This window comes from Oncorhynchus masou, chromosome 24 (assembly GCF_036934945.1).
Source record: "Oncorhynchus masou masou isolate Uvic2021 chromosome 24, UVic_Omas_1.1, whole genome shotgun sequence".
Classification (NCBI taxonomy): Eukaryota; Metazoa; Chordata; class Actinopteri; order Salmoniformes; family Salmonidae; genus Oncorhynchus; species Oncorhynchus masou.
The window spans coordinates 632,290-651,043 of NC_088235.1; the positions used below are offsets into that span (position 1 = coordinate 632,290).

General features: G+C 43.1%; 1 pseudogene; it reads left to right on the forward strand.

The window, feature by feature from the left end:
* LOC135513352 (alpha-actinin-2-like) overlaps positions 1-18,754 on the forward strand; it is a 104,599-nt pseudogene that overhangs the window by 7,633 nt on the left and 78,212 nt on the right.

Consider the following 18,754-nt stretch of genomic DNA (forward strand, 5'->3'; position numbering starts at 1 on the left):
ACTATATAAACCAAGCTATAACAACTATATAAACCGAGCCAGGAGAAAAAGCAACAGGAAATGTGAATTATTACCACCTGCGATATTAGAACACCTGGTTGGTACCATCTGGGATATTAGAACACCTGGTTGGTACCATCTGGGATATTAGAACACCTGGTTGGTACCATGTGGGGATATTAGAACACCTGGTTGGTACCATCTGGGATATTAGAACACCTGGTTGGTACCACCTGCGATATTAGAACACCTGGTTGGTACCATGTGGGGATATTAGAACACCTGGTTGGTACCATGTGGGATATTAGAACACCTGGTTGGTACCATCTGGGATATTAGAACACCTGGTTGGTACCATGTGGGGATATTAGAACACCTGGTTGGTACCATCTGGGATATTAGAACACCTGGTTGGTACCACCTGCGATATTAGAACACCTGGTTGGTAGCATGTGGGGATATTAGAACACCTGGTTGGTACCATCTGGGATATTAGAACACCTGGTTGGTACCATCTGGGATATTAGACACCTGGTTGGTACCATCTGGGATATTATTCCCTGGTTGGTACCATCACAGGATATTAGAACACCTGGTTGGTACCATCTGGGATATTAGAACACCTGGTTGGTACCATGTGGGGATATTAGAACACCTGGTTGGTACCATCTGGGATATTAAACACCTGGTTGGTACCACCTGCGATATTAGAACACCTGGTTGGTACCATGTGGGGATATTAGAACACCTGGTTACGAGGTACCATGTGGGATATTAGAACACCTGTAGTTTTGGTACCATCTGGGATATTAGAACACCTGGTTGGTACCACCTGCGATATTAGAACACCTGGTTGGTACCATGTGGGGATAAAACACCTGGTTGGTACCACCTGGGATATTAGAACACCTGGTTGGTACCATCTGGGATATTAGAACGCACCTGGTTGGTACCACCTGCGATATTAGAACACCTGGTTGGTACCATGGGGATATTAGAACACCTGGTTGGTACCATGGGGATATTAGAACACCTGGTTGGTACCACCTGGGATATTAGAACACCTGGTTGGTACCATGTGGGGATATTAGAACACCTGGTTGGTAACATGTGGGGATATTAGAACACCTGGTTGGTACCATCTGCGATATTAGAACACCTGGTTGGTACCATCTGGGGATATTAGAACACCTGGTTGGTACCCACCTGGGATATTAGAACACCTGGTTGGTACCATCTGGGATATTAGAACACCTGGTTGGTACCACCTGGGATATTAGAACACCTGGTTGGTACCACCTGGGATATTAGAACACCTGGTTGGTACCATCTGGGGATATTAGAACACCTGGTTGGTACCATCTGGGATATTAGAACACCTGGTTGGTACCATCTGGGATATTAGAACACCTGGTTGGTACCATCTGGGATATTAGAACACCTGGTTGGTACCATCTGGGATATTAGAACACCTGGTTGGTACCATCTGGGATATTAGAACACCTGGTTGGTACCATCTGGGATATTAGAACACCTGGTTGGTACCATCTGGGATATTAGAACACCTGGTTGGTACCATCTGGGATATTAGAACACCTGGTTGGTACCATCTGGGATATTAGAACACCTGGTTGGTACCATCTGGGATATTAGAACACCTGGTTGGTACCATCTGGGATATTAGAACACTGGTTGGTACCACCTGGGATATTAGAACACCTGGTTGGTACCACCTGGGATATTAGAACACCTGGTTGGTACCACCTGGGATATTAGAACACCTGGTTGGTACCATGTGGGATATTAGAACACCTGGTTGGTACCATCTGGGATATTAGAACACCTGGTTGGTACCACCTGCGATATTAGAACACCTGGTTGGTACCATGTGGGGATATTAGAACACCTGGTTGGTACCATCTGGGGATATTAGAACACCTGGTTGGTACCATCTGGGATATTAGAACACCTGGTTGGTACCATCTGGGGATATTAGAACACCTGGTTGGTACCACCTGGGATATTAGAACACCTGGTTGGTACCATCTGGGATATTAGAACACCTGGTTGGATCTGGGATATTAGAACACCTGGTTGGTACCATCTGGTAGAACACCTGGTTGGTACCATCTGGGGATATTAGAACACCTGGTTGGTACCACCTGGGATATTAGAACACCTGGTTGGTACCCTGGGGATATCTGGTTGGTACCACCTAGGATATTAGAACACCTGGTTGGTACCATGTGGGATATTAGAACACCTGGTTGGTACCATCTGGGATATTAGAACACCTGGTTGGTACCATCTGGGATATTAGAACACCTGGTTGGTACCACCTGGGATATTAGAACACCTGGTTGGTACCATCTGGGGATATTAGAACACCTGGTTGGTACCATGTGGGATATTAGAACACCTGGTTGGTACCATCTGGGGGATATTAGAACACCTGGTTGGTACCACCTGCGATATTAGAACACCTGGTTGGTACCATGTGGGGATATTAGAACACCTGGTTGGTACCATCTGGGATATTAGAACACCTGGTTGGTACCACCTGCGATATTAGAACACCTGGTTGGTACCATCTGGGGATATTAGAACACCTGGTTGGTACCATCTGGGATATTAGAACACCTGGTTGGTACCACCTGGGGATATTAGAACACCTGGTTGGTACCATGTGGGATATTAGAACACCTGGTTGGTACCACCTGGGATATTAGAACACCTGGTTGGTACCATCTGGGATATTAGAACACCTGGTTGGTACCATCTGGGATATTAGAACACCTGGTTGGTACCATCTGGGATATTAGAACACCTGGTTGGTACCACCTGGGGATATTAGAACACCTGGTTGGTACCATCTGGGATATTAGAACACCTGGTTGGTACCATCTGGGGATATTAGAACACCTGGTTGGTACCATCTGGGATATTAGAACACCTGGTTGGTACCATGTGGGGATATTAGAACACCTGGTTGGTACCATCTGGGATATTAGAACACCTGGTTGGTACCATCTGGGATATTAGAACACCTGGTTGGTACCATGTGGGGATATTAGAACACCTGGTTGGTACCATCTGGGATATTAGAACACCTGGTTGGTACCACCTGGGATATTAGAACACCTGGTTGATATTAGAACACCACCTGGGGATATTAGAACACCTGGTTGGTACCACCTGGGATATTAGAACACCTGGTTGGTACCACCTGGGATATTAGAACACCTGGTTGGTACCATCTGGGATATTAGAACACCTGGTTGGTACCACCTGGGATATTAGAACACCTGGTTGGTACCATGTGGGATATTAGAACACCTGGTTGGTACCATGTGGGATATTAGAACACCTGGTTGGTACCACCTGGGATATTAGAACACCTGGTTGGTACCATCTGGGGATATTAGAACACCTGGTTGGTACCATCTGGGATATTAGAACACCTGGTTGGTACCACCTGGGATATTAGAACACCTGGTTGGTACCACCTGGGATATTAGAACACCTGGTTGGTACCATCTGGGGATATTAGAACACCTGGTTGGTACCACCTGGGATATTAGAACACCTGGTTGGTACCATGTGGGATATTAGAACACCTGGTTCGTACCACCTGGTACTTTAAGGTAGGACTAGCCTTGTCAAGGACCAAGGCCGAAGGTCTACTCATGAATTGTATGTCCCCTGGAGTTGCCATGTTGAATGTTGAGACTGTTTGCATGTACTAGCCTGTATTGTGTTACACGGTAATAGTATGATTGATGATGAGTGGAAGACAGTGTGGATGAATATGTTAGTGAAGCGGTGTGTTGACGTGTCTCGTTATGATGTCTTCTACTATCTCCTCTCTCCAGGATGACCCTCTGGGTAATCTGAACCTGGCCTTTGATGTGGCAGAGAAATACCTGGACATCCCAAGATGTTGGGAGCTGAAGGTAAATATTTTAGATCAGGGGTCTCCAACCTTTTTTAATATGAGAGCTACTTTTTTTTTTAAATCAAACATTTTCGCAAGCTACTATTTTTTTCCACCAGGAAACTCTTCCCCAAGTCCTTAGTGAACAAGAGAAAGGAGTGCGATATGTTTTCTGTCAATATACCTGCTAAAATAATGGTTCATCTCTAAAGGAGGCCCTATAAAATCTGTGATTTTGGCCCTATAAAATCTGTGATTTTGGACCTATAAAATCTGTGATTTTGGCCCTATAAAATCTGTGATTTTGGCCCTATAAAATCTGTGATTTTGGCCCTATAAAATCTGTGATTTTGGCCCTATAAAATCTGTGATTTTGGCCCTATAAAATCTGTGATTTTGGCCCTATAAAATCTGTGATTTTGGACCTATAAAATCTGTGATTTTGGACCTATAAAATCTGTGATTTTGGCCCTATAAAATCTGTGATTTCCCCCCCCCCCAAAAATTAGGTTTTCTATTTTCCCAAATTGTGTTTTTTCCTGGGTAGAATTTTCCTGGTTTTAGATTATTTTTGTCTTTCACTCTCAAAATTACAATTATTCGTAGAGAAACAACGAAATTGGATGTTCTGAGTCAATGTTTAAATCACATCTGAATAAAAAAAACATTGAGGTCTGGAAGAAAACTATGAAATTGAGATGTTCTTGTGTAATTCCCCTTTAATAGCCCAACTTGCCCTTTAATAATCTAGCGAGTGAGGAATGTGCAGTCTAATATGTCGACGGACTAATCTGGGTTTGGCGGATGCCGGGAGAATGCATAGTGCCAACTGTAAAGTTTGGTGGAGGAGGAATAATGGTCTGGGGCTGTTTTTCATGGTTGGTCCATTAGTTCCAGTGAAGGGAAATCTTAATGCTACAGCATACAATGACATTCTAGACAATTCTGTGCTTCCAAATGTGTGGCAACAGTTGGGGAAGGCCATTTCCTGTTTCAGCATGACAATGCCCCTGTGCACAAAGCGAGATCCATTTACATTTACATTTAAGTCATTTGGCTTTATCCAGAGATCAAGTGGTGTGAAAGCTGACATCCAGTGGAACAGCCACTTTCAATAGTATCATCTAAATCATTTAATGGTGAAGGATTACATCCTATTGGTATTCCTTGGAAGGTGGGGTTTCAGGTGTCTCCGGAAGGTGTGATCCAGGTCCCTGAGGAGTTTGTTCCACCATCAGTGCCAGTTTTGACTGGGCTCAATAATGTTCTTGTAGAGGGAGAGCGAGCAGGCCTGAGGTAGAAGCAGTGCCCTTGTTTGGGTGTAGGGCAGCAATGTTCCAACATCTAGTAGGAAAGCACCTTCTTGTAGCCAGAAGAGTGGAGCCAGTGGAGAAGGCGGAGCAACGGGGTTCCAACATCTGGGAAGGTTGGAAAGCCTTCCTGGATGAGTTGGAGGTTTGTCAGAAATGGTTTGCAGATTGTTCCAACATCTAGAGGACCTCAACCCCAGTGGAGGCTGTTATAGCAGCAAGTTTTGGATCAAGAAATGGAGGCTGTTATTAGCAGCAATGTTCCAACATCTAGTGGAAAGTCTTCCCAGAAGAGTGGAGGCTGTTATAGCAGCAATGTTCCAACATCTAGTGGAAAGCCTTCCAGAAGAGTCACTGTTATGCAGCAATGTTCCAACATCTAGTGGAAATAAGCCTTGGCAGAAGCCAGAGACTGTTATAGCAGCAATGTTCCAACATCTAGTGGAAAGCCTTCCCAGAAGAGTGGAGACTGTTATAGCAGCAATGTTCCAACATCTAGTGGAAAGCCTTCCCAGAAGAGTGGAGGCTGTTATAGCAGCAATGTTCCAACATCTAGTGGAAAGCCTTCCCAGAAGAGTGGAGGCTGTTATAGCAGCAATGTTCCAACATCTAGTGGAATGCCTTCCCAGAAGAGTGGAGGCTGTTATAGCAGCAATGTTCCAACATCTAGTGGAAAGCCTTCCCAGAAGAGTGGAGGCTGTTATAGCAGCAATGTTCCAACATCTAGTGGAAAGCCTTCCCAGAAGGGAGGCTGTTATAGCAGCAATGTTCCAACATCTAGTGGAAAGCCTTCCCAGAAGAGTGGAGGCTGTTATAGCAGCAATGTTCAACATCTAGTTGAAAGCCTTCCCAGAAGAGTGGAGGCTGTTATAGCAGCAATGTTCCAACATCTAGTGGAAAGCCTTCCCAGAAGAGTGGAGGCTGTTATAGCAGCAAAGTTCCAACATCAGTGGAAAGCCTTCCCAGAAGAGTGGAAACTGTTATAGCAGCAATGTTCCAACATCTAGTGGAAAGCCTTCCCAGAAGAGTGGAGACTGTTATAGCAGCAATGTTCCAACATCTAGTGGAAAGCCTTCCCAGAAGAGTGGAGACTGTTATAGCAGCAATGTTCCAACATCTAGTGGAAAGCCTTCCCAGAAGAGTGGAGGCTGTTATAGCAGCATTGTTCCAACATCTAGTGGAAAGCCTTCCCAGAAGAGTGGAGGCTGTTATAGCAGCAATGTTCCAACATCTAGTGGAATGCCTTCCCAGAAGAGTGGAGGCTGTTATAGCAGCAATGTTCCAACAGACCTAGTGGAAAGCCTTCCCAGAAGAGTGGAGGCTGTTATAGCAGCAATGTTCCAACATCTAGTGGAAAGCCTTCCCAGAAGAGTGGAGGCTGTTATAGCAGCAATGTTCCAACATCTAGTGGAAAGCTTCCCAGAAGTCTTTTGGAGGCTGTTATAGGAGCAATGTTCCAACATCTAGTGGAAAGCCTTCCCAGAAGAGTGGAGGCTGTTATAGCAGCAATGTTCCAATTATCTAGTGGAAAGCCTTCCCAGAAGAGTGGAGACTCTTATAGCAGCAATGTTCCAACATCTAGTGGAAATCTTCCTCAGAAGAGTGGAGGCTGTTATAGCAGCAATGTTCCAACATCTAGTGGAAAGCCTTCCCAGAAGAGTGGAGGCTGTTATAGCAGCAATTTTCCAACATCTAGTGGAAAGCCTTCCCAGAAGAGTGGAGGCTGTTATAGCAGCAATCTACAACATCTAGTGGAAAGCCTACCTCAGAAGAGTGGAGGCTGTTTAGCAGCAATGTTCCAACATCTAGTGAGAAAGCCTTCCCAGAAGAGTGGAGGCTGTTATAGCAGCAATGTTCCAACATCTAGTGGAAAGTCTTCCCAGAAGAGTCTACAGTGGAGGCTGTTATAGCAGCAATGTTCCAACATCTAGTGGAAAGCCTTCCCAGAAGAGTGGAGGCTCTTATAGCAGCAATTTTCCAACATCTAGTGGAAAGCCTTCCCAGAAGAGTGGAGGCTGTTATAGCAGCAATGTTCAACATCTAGTGGAAAGCCTTCCCAGAAGAGTGGAGGCTGTTATAGCAGCAAAGGGGGGACCAACTCCATATTAATGCCCATGGTTTTAGAATGAGATGTTGGAGGAGCAGGTGTCTCACGTGCCTTTGGTCATGTAGTGTATTTAACAGACCTGATGACAGGGCCATTATTGCCTGTATATCCTGTTTCTATCATACCTTTGGCTCTGAAGGTGACAGGATTATTTACTGATATTTTCCTCAAATTTCTCCAGCTTTTTTTCTTCTTTTTAAAAAATAAAGAATTATAATCATTATACTATATCTCTTTTGGAGAATCTACAGTACGTCTTTTGGAGAATCTACAGTACCTCTTGGAGAATCTACAGTCCCTCTTTTGGAGCATCTACAGTACCTCTTGGAGAATCTACAGTATGTTTTTTGAGAATCTACAGTACCTCTTGGAGAATCTACAGTACCTCTTTTGGAGAATCTACAGTACCTCAAATTTGGAGAATCTACAGTACCTCTTTTGGAGAATCTACAGTACCTGTTTTGGAGAATCTCACCAGTCCTCAGTTTGGAGAATCTACAGGTACTCTTTTGGAGAATCTACAGTACTTCCTTTTGGAGAATCTACAGGACCTCTTTTGGAGAATCTTTCAGTTCTCTTTTGGAGAATCTACAGTACCTCAGACATTTGGAGAATCTACAGTACCTCATGACTTTGAGAATCTACATACCATCTTTGGAGAATCTACAGTATCCTTTTGGAGAATCTACAGTACCAATGATTTTGGAGAAGGTTACAATACCTCTTTTGGAGAATCTACAGTACCTCTTTTGGAGAATGTCTACATTACCTCTTTTGGAGAATCAACAGGACCTCAATTTTGGAGAATCTACTGTACCTTTTTGGAGAATCAATCAGACCTCAATATCAAATTGGAGAATCTACAGTACGTGCTCTTTTGGAGAATCTATCAATCGGACCTCTTTTGGGGAATCAATCAGCTAGCCTCTTTTGGAGAATACAGGACCTCTTTTGGAGAATCTACAGGACTTATCAATATTTGGAGAATCTACCGCATTTTTGGAGAATCAACAGACCTCTATTGGAGAATCAATCTGACCTCAATATTTGGAGAATCAATCATGACTTATCAATATCAATGGAGAATCTATCAAGTACTTATCAATTCAATTGGATCAATATCTACATGACTTATCAATTCAATTGAGAATCTACAATACCTCTTTTCAATATCAATCAGTACTTATCTTTTGGAGAATCTACATGACCTCTTTTGGAGAATCTACAGTACCTCTTTGGAGAATCTACAGGACCTCTTGGAGAATCTATCAGTACCTCTTTGGAGAATCTACAGTACCTCTTTTGGAGAATCTACAATCAATATCAATTGGAGAATCTACAGTACCTCAATATTGGAGAATCTATCAGACCTCTTTTGGAGAATCTACATGACTACCTCTTGGAGAATCTATCAATATGACTCTTTTGGAGAATCTACAATACCTCTTTTCAAGAATCTACAGTTACCCTCATTTTATCAATCTACTGTACCTCATCAATCTTTTATCAATCAATCAGACTTATCCTCAATCTGTCTCTGTCTCATCTCTCTCTCTGTTCTATCAATCTCTCCTCCACCCTCCCTGTCTCTCAATCATGACTGTTATCCTCATCTGTTCAATATCTCTCTTTCTCCTGTCACTCCTGACCCTCCATCTGTTCCCTCCATGACTTCCCTATCAATCATGACTGTTACTCTCATGACTGTATCCCTCCATGACTCTCTCTCTCTCTCTCTCTCTCTCTCTCATATGACTAATCAATATCAATTATGTCTGATCTCCCTATCAATCTGATCTGTCTGACTGTCTCAATAGGTATATAATATCTCTGTACCCTAAAACTAAGATCAACCTCACCCATCCATGACTGTTTCTCTCCCCTCTCAAATCTCATCTGTTAATATCTCCCTCTGTTTTTATCAATTGAAAATGATAAAGGACCCTCCACAAGATAAAATCAAATAACTAATATATATGTATCTGTATTTATCCTCCATGACTGTTCTGTTCTTCACTGGTTCCCTCCATTCTCACAAATCTTGCTCTCTGATCACACTATCAATCCCTTCACCCAGTATGATATCCAAGTTTCTCCATCTGTTCCCTCCTCCAAGGCTCTCCCTTGTTTTACCCACTGAACCTCACCAGTCCTCAGTTTGGTTTGATACTCTTGACCTGTAAACGTCCAGTGTGATAGTCATCTCAGAGCTTCCTTTCCATCTCAGAGCTTCCTTTCCATCTCAGAGCTTTTCCTTTTCTGTTCTTTTCTTCTCATCTACCCCCCACTCCAGACATCCTCAACACCCCATAAGCCCCTCCAGAGAGCTATCATGACCTATGTCCCTGTTTCTACCATGCTTTTGCTGGAGCAGAGCAGGTAGAGAGACCGTTCGAGTGTATGTGTGTGTGGTTTTGGACTGCAGAGTGATTATTGTACCCTCCATACTGTTCCACATAATGAATTACTATTGGATATTTTAACATGGATCCCTTTTTGTTCCTGTCTGAAACATTAAAATATTTTTTATCCAAACAATATAACCAATTAATACTAGGATTTTAAACCTTAGCTGTCATCACGTTGTTTTAGGGTGCTAGATCACATTAGCATCACACACCGTCCAGATGGTTTCCATATAATTAGCCAAATGATGGGACTGTAATGTGACCCGTTGCTGTGTGCCTCTACAGGCGGAGACAGCAGCTAATCGTATCTGTACAGTTCTGGGGGTCAACCAGGAGAATGAGAGCCTCATGGAGGAATATGAGAAACTGGCCAGTCAGGTAATCACCCCTCACACACACAGGGACACCGCATTTTAGGAGACAAAATAACACGATGTGACTGGTACCTTAGCTACTTCCTGTCTCTCAACCATGACTTATCAATATCAATCATGACTTATCAATATCAATCATGACTTATCAATATCAATCATGACTTATCAATATCAATCATGACTTATCAATATCAATCACGACTTATCAATATCAATCATGACTTATCAATATCAATCATGACTTATCAATATCAATCATGACTTATCACTATCAATCATGACTTATCAATATCAATCATGACTTATCAATATCAATCATGACTTATCAATATCAATCATGACTTATCAATATCAATCATGACTTATCAATATCAATCACATGACTTATCAATATCAATCATGACTTATCAATATCAATCATGACTTATCAATATCAATCGATAGAACTGATCAATATCAATCAAATGACTGATCAATATCAATCGAAGAACTGATCAATATCAATGACTTATCAATACCAATCATGACTTATCAATATCAATCATGACTTATCAATATCAATCACATGACTGATCAATATCAATCATATGACTGATCAATATCAATCATGACTTATCAATATCAATCATGACTTATCAATATCAATCATGACTTATCAATATCAATCATGACTGATCAATATCAATCTGTTACCCTCCAACTGTTATCAATATCAATCATGACTTATCAATATCAATCATGACTGATCAATATCAATCATGACTTATCAATACCAATCATGACTTATCAATATCAATCATGACTTATCAATATCAATCATGACTGATCAATATCAATCGATGAACTGATCAATATCAATCATGACTTATCAATATCAATCATGACTTATCAATATCAATCATGACTTATCACTATCAATCATGACTTATCAATATCAATCATGACTTATCAATATCAATCATGATTATCAATATCAATCATGACTTATCAATATCAATCATATGACTGATCAATATCAATCATGACTTATCAATATCAATCATGACTTATCAATACCAATCATGACTGATCAATATCAATCGAAGACTGATCAATATCAATCAATGACTGATCAATATCAATCGAAGAACTGATCAATATCAATCACATGACTGATCAATATCAATCGAAGAACTGATCAATATCAATCACATGACTGATCAATATCAATCGAAGAACTGATCAATATCAATCCTATGGCTGATCAATACCAATCATGACTTATCAATATCAATCATGACTTATCAATATCAATCACATGACTGATCAATATCAATCGAAGAACTGATCAATATCAATCATATGACTTATCAATATCAATCACGACTTATCAATATCAATCATGACTTATCACTATCAATCATATGACTTATCAATATCGATCATATGACTGTTCAATATCAATCATGACTTATCCAATATCAATCCATACTTATCAATACCAATCATGACTTATCAATATCAATTGAAGAACTGATCAATATCAATCATGACTTATCAATATCAATCATACTTATCAATATCAATCATGACTTATCAATATCAATCATGACTTATCAATATCAATCATGACTTACCCTCAATATCAATCATGACTGTTATCCATACAATGACTGTTCAATATCAATCATGACTTATCAATACAATCCATGACTTATCAATATCAATCGAAGAAATGATCAATATCAATCATATGACTGATCAATATCAAACAATCTGGATCTATACATGAACCATCCAAATCTTTGAATTTTGACTACTCCATAGTTACCTCTGATGTCTCCTAAACATACTGTTATCCTCCCCTGTTACCCTCCATGCTGTTACCCTCCATACTGTTACCCTCCATACTGTTACCCTCCATACTGTTACCCTCCATGCTGTTACCCTCCATGCTGTTACCCTTACCCTCCATGCTGTTACCCTCCATACTGTTACCCTCCATACTGTTACCCTCCATACTGTTACCCTCCATACTGTTACCCTCCATACTGTTACCCTCCATACTGTTACCCTCCATACTGTTACCCTCCATACTGTTACCCTCCATACTGTTATCTATACTACCCTCCATACCCTCCATACTGTTACCCTCCATACTGTTATCCATACTGTTACCCTCCATACTGTTACCATATATACTGTTACCCTCCATACTGTTACCCTCCATACTGTTACCCTCCATACTGTTATCTATACTGTTACCCTCCATACTGTTACCATATATCCATACTGTTACCCTCCATACTGTTACCCTCCATACTGTTACCCTCCATACTGTTACCCTCCATACTGTTACCCTCCATACCCTCCATACTGTTACCCTCCATACTGTTACCCTCCATGCTGTTACCCTCCATACTGTTACCCTCCATACTGTTACCCTCCATGCTGTTACCCTCCATACTGTTACCACCCTCCATACTGTTACCCTCCATACTGTTACCCTCCATGCTGTTACCCTCCATACTGTTACCCTCCATACTGTTACCCTCCATGCTGTTACCCTCCATACTGTTATCTATACTGTTACCCTCCATACTGTTACCCTCCATACTGCTGTTATCCATACTGTTACCCTCCATACTGTTACCCTCCATACTGTTACCCTCCATACTGTTACCCTCCATACTGTTACCCTCCATACTGTTACCCTCCATACTGTTACCCTCCATACTGTTACCCTCCATACTGTTACCATATGCTGTTACCCTCCATACTGTTACCCTCCATACTGTTACCCTCCATACTGTTATCTATACCCTGTTACCCTCCATACTGTTACCCTCCATACTGTTACCCTCCATACTGTTATCTATACTGTTACCCTCCATACTGTTACCCTCCATACTGTTACCCTCCATACTGTTATCTATACTGTTACCCTCCATACTGTTACCCTCCTGTTACCCTCCATGCTGTTACCCTCCATACTGTTATCTATACTTACCCTCCATACTGTTACCATATGTTACCCTGTTACCCTCCATACTGTTACCCTCCATACTGTTACCCTCCATACTGTTATCTATACTGTTACCCTCCATACTGTTACCCTCCATACTGTTATCTATACTGTTACCCTCCATACTGTTACCCTCCATACTGTTACCCTCCATACTGTTACCTCCATACTGTTACCCTCCATACTGTTACCCTCCATACTGTTACCCTCCATACTGTTATCTATACTGTTACCCTCCATACTGTTACCATCTGTTATACTGTTACCCTCCATACTGTTACCCTCCATACTGTTACCCTCCATACTGTTACCCTCCATACTGTTACCCTCCATGCTGTTACCCTCCATACTGTTACCCTCCATACTGTTACCCTCCATACTGTTACCTCCATCCATACTGTTACCCTCCATACTGTTACCCTCCATACTGTTACCCTCCATACTGTTACCCTCCATACTGTTACCCTCCATACTGTTACCTATACTGTTACCCTCCATACTGTTACCCTCCATACTGTTACCCTCCATACTGTTACCCTCCATACTGTTACCCTCCATACTGTTACCCTCCATGCTGTTACCCTCCATACTGTTACCCTCCATGCTGTTACCCTCCATACTGTTACCCTCCATACTGTTACCCTCCATGCTGTTACCCTCCATACTGTTACCCTCCATACTGTTACCCTCCATGCTGTTACCCTCCATACTGTTACCCTCCATACTGTTACCCTCCATACTGTTACCCTCCATACTGTTACCCTCCATACTGTTACCCTCCATGCTGTTACCCTCCATACTGTTACCCTCCATACTGTTACCCTCCATACTGTTACCCTCCATACTGTTACCCTCCATACTGTTACCCTCCATACTGTTACCCTCCATACTGTTACCCTCCATACTGTTACCCTCCATACTGTTACCCTCCATACTGTTACCCTCCATACTGTTACCCTCCATACTGTTACCCTCCATACTGTTACCCTCCATGCTGTTACCCTCCATACTGTTACCCTCCATACTGTTACCCTCCATACTGTTACCCTCCATACTGTTATCCATACTGTTACCCTCCATACTGTTACCCTCCATACTGTTACCCTCCATACTGTTACCCTATCTGTTATACTGTTACCCTCCATACTGTTACCCTCCATATGTTACCCTCCATACTGTTACCCTCCATATACTGTTACCCTCCATGTTACCCTCCATGCTGTTACCCTCCATACTGTTACCCTCCATACTGTTACCCTCCATGCTGTTACCCTCCATGCTGTTACCCTCCATACTGTTACCCTCCATACTGTTACCCTCCATACTGTTACCCTCCATACTGTTACCCTCCATACTGTTACCCTCCATACTGTTACCCTCCATACTGTTACCCTCCATACTGTTATCTATACTGTTACCCTCCATACTGTTACCCTCCATACTGTTATCTCCATACTGTTACCCTCCATGCTGTTACCCTCCATACTGTTACCCTCCATACTGTTACCCTCCATACTGTTACCCTCCATACTGTTACCCTCCATACTGTTACCCTCCATACTGTTACCCTCCATACTGTTACCCTCCATACTGTTACCCTCCATACTGTTACCCTCCATACTGTTACCCTCCATACTGTTACCCTCCATACTGTTACCCTCCATGCTGTTACCCTCCTCCATACTGTTACCCTCCATACCTGTTACCCTCCATCCATACTGTTACCCTCCATACTGTTACCCTCCATACTGTTACTCCTCCATACCCTCCTGTTACCCTCCATATACTGTTACCCTCCATACTGTTACCCTCCATACTGTTATCTATATACCCTCCATACTGTTACCCTCCATACTGTTACCCTCCATACTGTTATCTATACTGTTACCCTCCTACTGTTACCCTCCATACTGTTACCCTCCATACTGTTACCCTCCATACTGTTACCCTCCATACTGTTACCCTCCATACTGTTACCCTCCATACTGTTACCCTCCATACTGTTACCCTCCATACTGTTACCCTCCATGCTGTTACCCTCCATACTGTTACCCTCCATACTGTTACCCTCCATGCTGTTACCCTCCATACTGTTATCTATACTGTTACCCTCCATACTGTTACCCTCCATACTGTTACCCTCCTACTGTTACCCTCCATACTGTTACCCTCCATACTGTTACCCTCCATACTGTTACCCTCCATACTGTTACCCTCCATACTGTTACCCTCCATACTGTTACCCTCCATACTGTTACTCCTCCATACTGTTACCCTCCATACTGTTACCCTCCATACTGTTACCCTCCATGCTGTTACCCTCCATACTGTTACCCTCCATACTGTTACCCTCCATACTGTTACCCTCCATGCTGTTACCCTCCATACTGTTACCCTCCATACTGTTACCCTCCATACTGTTACCCTCCATACTGTTACCCTCCATACTGTTACCCTCCATACTGTTACCCTCCATACTGTTACCCTCCATACTGTTACCCTCCATACTGTTACCCTCCATACTGTTACCCTCCATACTGTTACCCTCCATGCTGTTACCCTCCATACTGTTACCCTCCATACTGTTACCCTCCATACTGTTACCCCCTCCATACTGTTACCCTCCATACTGTTACCCTGTTCTCCATACTGTTACCCTCCATACTGTTACCCTCCATACTGTTACCCTCCATACTGTTACCCTCCATACTGTTACCCTCCATACTGTTACCCTCCATACTGTTACCCTCCATACTGTTACCCTCCATACTGTTACCCTCCATACTGTTACCCTCCATACTGTTACCCTCCATACTGTTACCCTCCATACTGTTACCCTCCATACTGTTACCCTCCATACTGTTACCCTCCATACTGTTACCCTCCATACTGTTACCCTCCATGCTGTTACCCTCCATACTGTTACCCTCCATACTGTTACCCTCCATACTGTTACCCTCCATGCTGTTACCCTCCATACTGTTACCCTCCATACTGTTACCCTCCATACTGTTACCCTCCATACTGTTACCCTCCATACTGTTACCCTCCATACTGTTACCCTCCATACTGTTACCCTCCATACTGTTACCCTCCATACTGTTACCCTCCATACTGTTACCCTCCATACTGTTATCTATACTGTTACCCTCCATGCTGTTACCCTCCATACTGTTACCCTCCATACTGTTACCCTCCATACTGTTACCCTCCATACTGTTACCCTCCATACTGTTACCCTCCATACTGTTACCCTCCATATGCTGTTACCCTCCATACTGTTACCCTCCATACTGTTACCCTCCATACTGTTACCCTCCATGCTGTTACCCTCCATACTGTTACCCTCCATACTGTTACCCTCCATACTGTTACCCTCCATACTGTTACCCTCCATGCTGTTACCCTCCATACTGTTACCATCCATACTGTTACCCTCCATACTGTTACCCTCCATACTCTTACCCTCCATACTGTTACCCTTACTGTTACCCTCCATACTGTTACCCTCCATACTGTTACCCTCCATACTGTTACCCTCCATACTGTTACCCTCCATACTGTTACCCTCCATACTGTTAACCTCCATGCTGTTACCCTCCATACTGTTACCCTCCATACTGTTACCCTCCATACTGTTACCCTCCATACTGTTACCCTCCATGCTGTTACCCTCCATGCTGTTACCCTCCATACTGTTACCCTCCATGCTGTTACCCTCCATACTGTTACCCTCCATACTGTTACCCTCCATACTGTTATCTGTACTGTTACCCTCCATACTGTTACCCTCCATACTGTTACCCTCCATACTGTTACCCTCCATACTGTTACCCTCCATACTGTTACCCTCCATGCTGTTACCCTCCATACTGTTACCCTCCATACTGTTACCCTCCATACTGTTACCCTCCATGCTGTTACCCTCCATACTGTTACCCTCCATGCTGTTACCCTCCATACTGTTACCCTCCATACTGTTACCCTCCATACTGTTACCCTCCATACTGTTATCTATACTGTTACCCTCCATACTGTTACCCTCCTACTGTTACCCTCCATACTGTTACCCTCCATACTGTTACCCTCCATACTGTTACCCTCCATACTGTTACCCTCCATACTGTTACCCTCCATACTGTTACCCTCCATGCTGTTACCCCCCATGCTGTTACCCTCCATACTGTTACACTCCATGCTGTTACCCTCCATACTGTTACCCTCCATACTGTTACCCTCCATACTGTTACCCTCCATACTGTTACCCTCCATACTGTTACCCTCCATACTGTTACCCTCCATACTGTTACCCTCCATGCTGTTACCCTCCATACTGTTATCTATACTGTTACCCTCCCTGTTACCCTCCATACTGTTATCATACTGTTACCCTCCATACTGTTACCCTCCATACTGTTACCCTCCATACTGTTACCCTCCATACTGTTACCCTCCATACTGTTACCCTCCATACTGTTACCCTCCATACTGTTACCCTCCATACTGTTACCCTCCATGTTACCCTCCATGCTGTTACCCTCCATACTGTTACCCTCCATACTGTTACCCTCCATACTGTTACCCTCCATACTGTTACCCTCCATACTGTTACCCTCCATACTGTTACCCTCCATACTGTTACCCTCCATACTGTTACCCTCCATACTGTTACCCTCCATACTGTTACCCTCCATACTGTTACCCTCCATGCTGTTACCCTCCATACTGTTACCCTCCATACTGTTACCCTCCATACTGTTACCCTCCATACTGTTACCCTCCATACTGTTACCCTCCATACTGTTACCCTCCATACTGTTACCCTCCATACTGTTACCCTCCATACTGTTACCCTCCATACTGTTACCCTCCATACTGTTATACTGTTACCCTCCATACTGTTACCCTCCATACTGTTACCCTCCATACTGTTATCATACTGTTACCCTCCATACTGTTACCCTCCATACTGTTACCCTCCATACTGTTACCCTCCATACTGTTACCCTCCATACTGTTACCCTCCATGCTGTTACCCTCCATACTGTTACCCTCCATACTGTTACCCTCCATACTGTTACCCTCCATGCTGTTACCCTCCATACTGTTACTCTCCATACTTTTACCCTCCATACTGTTACCCTCCATGCTGTTATCTATACTGTTACCCTCCATGCTGTTATCCTCCATACTGTTACCCTCCATACTGTTACCCTCCATACTGTTATCTATACTGTTATCCTCCATACTGTTACCCTCCATACTGTTACCCTCCATACTGTTACCCTCCATACTGTTACACTCTATACTGTTACCCTCCATGCTGTTATCTATACTGTTATCCTCCATACTGTTACCCTCCATACTGTTACCCTCCATACTGTTACCCTCCATACTGTTACCCTCCATACTGTTACCCTCCATACTGTTACCCTCCATGCTGTTACCCTCCATACTGTTACCCTCCATACTGTTACCCTCCATGCTGTTACCCTCCATACTGTTACCCTCCATACTGTTACCCTCCATACTGTTACCCTCCATACTGTTACCCTCCATACTGTTACCCTCCATACTGTTACCCTCCTACTGTTACCCTCCATACTGTTACCCTCCA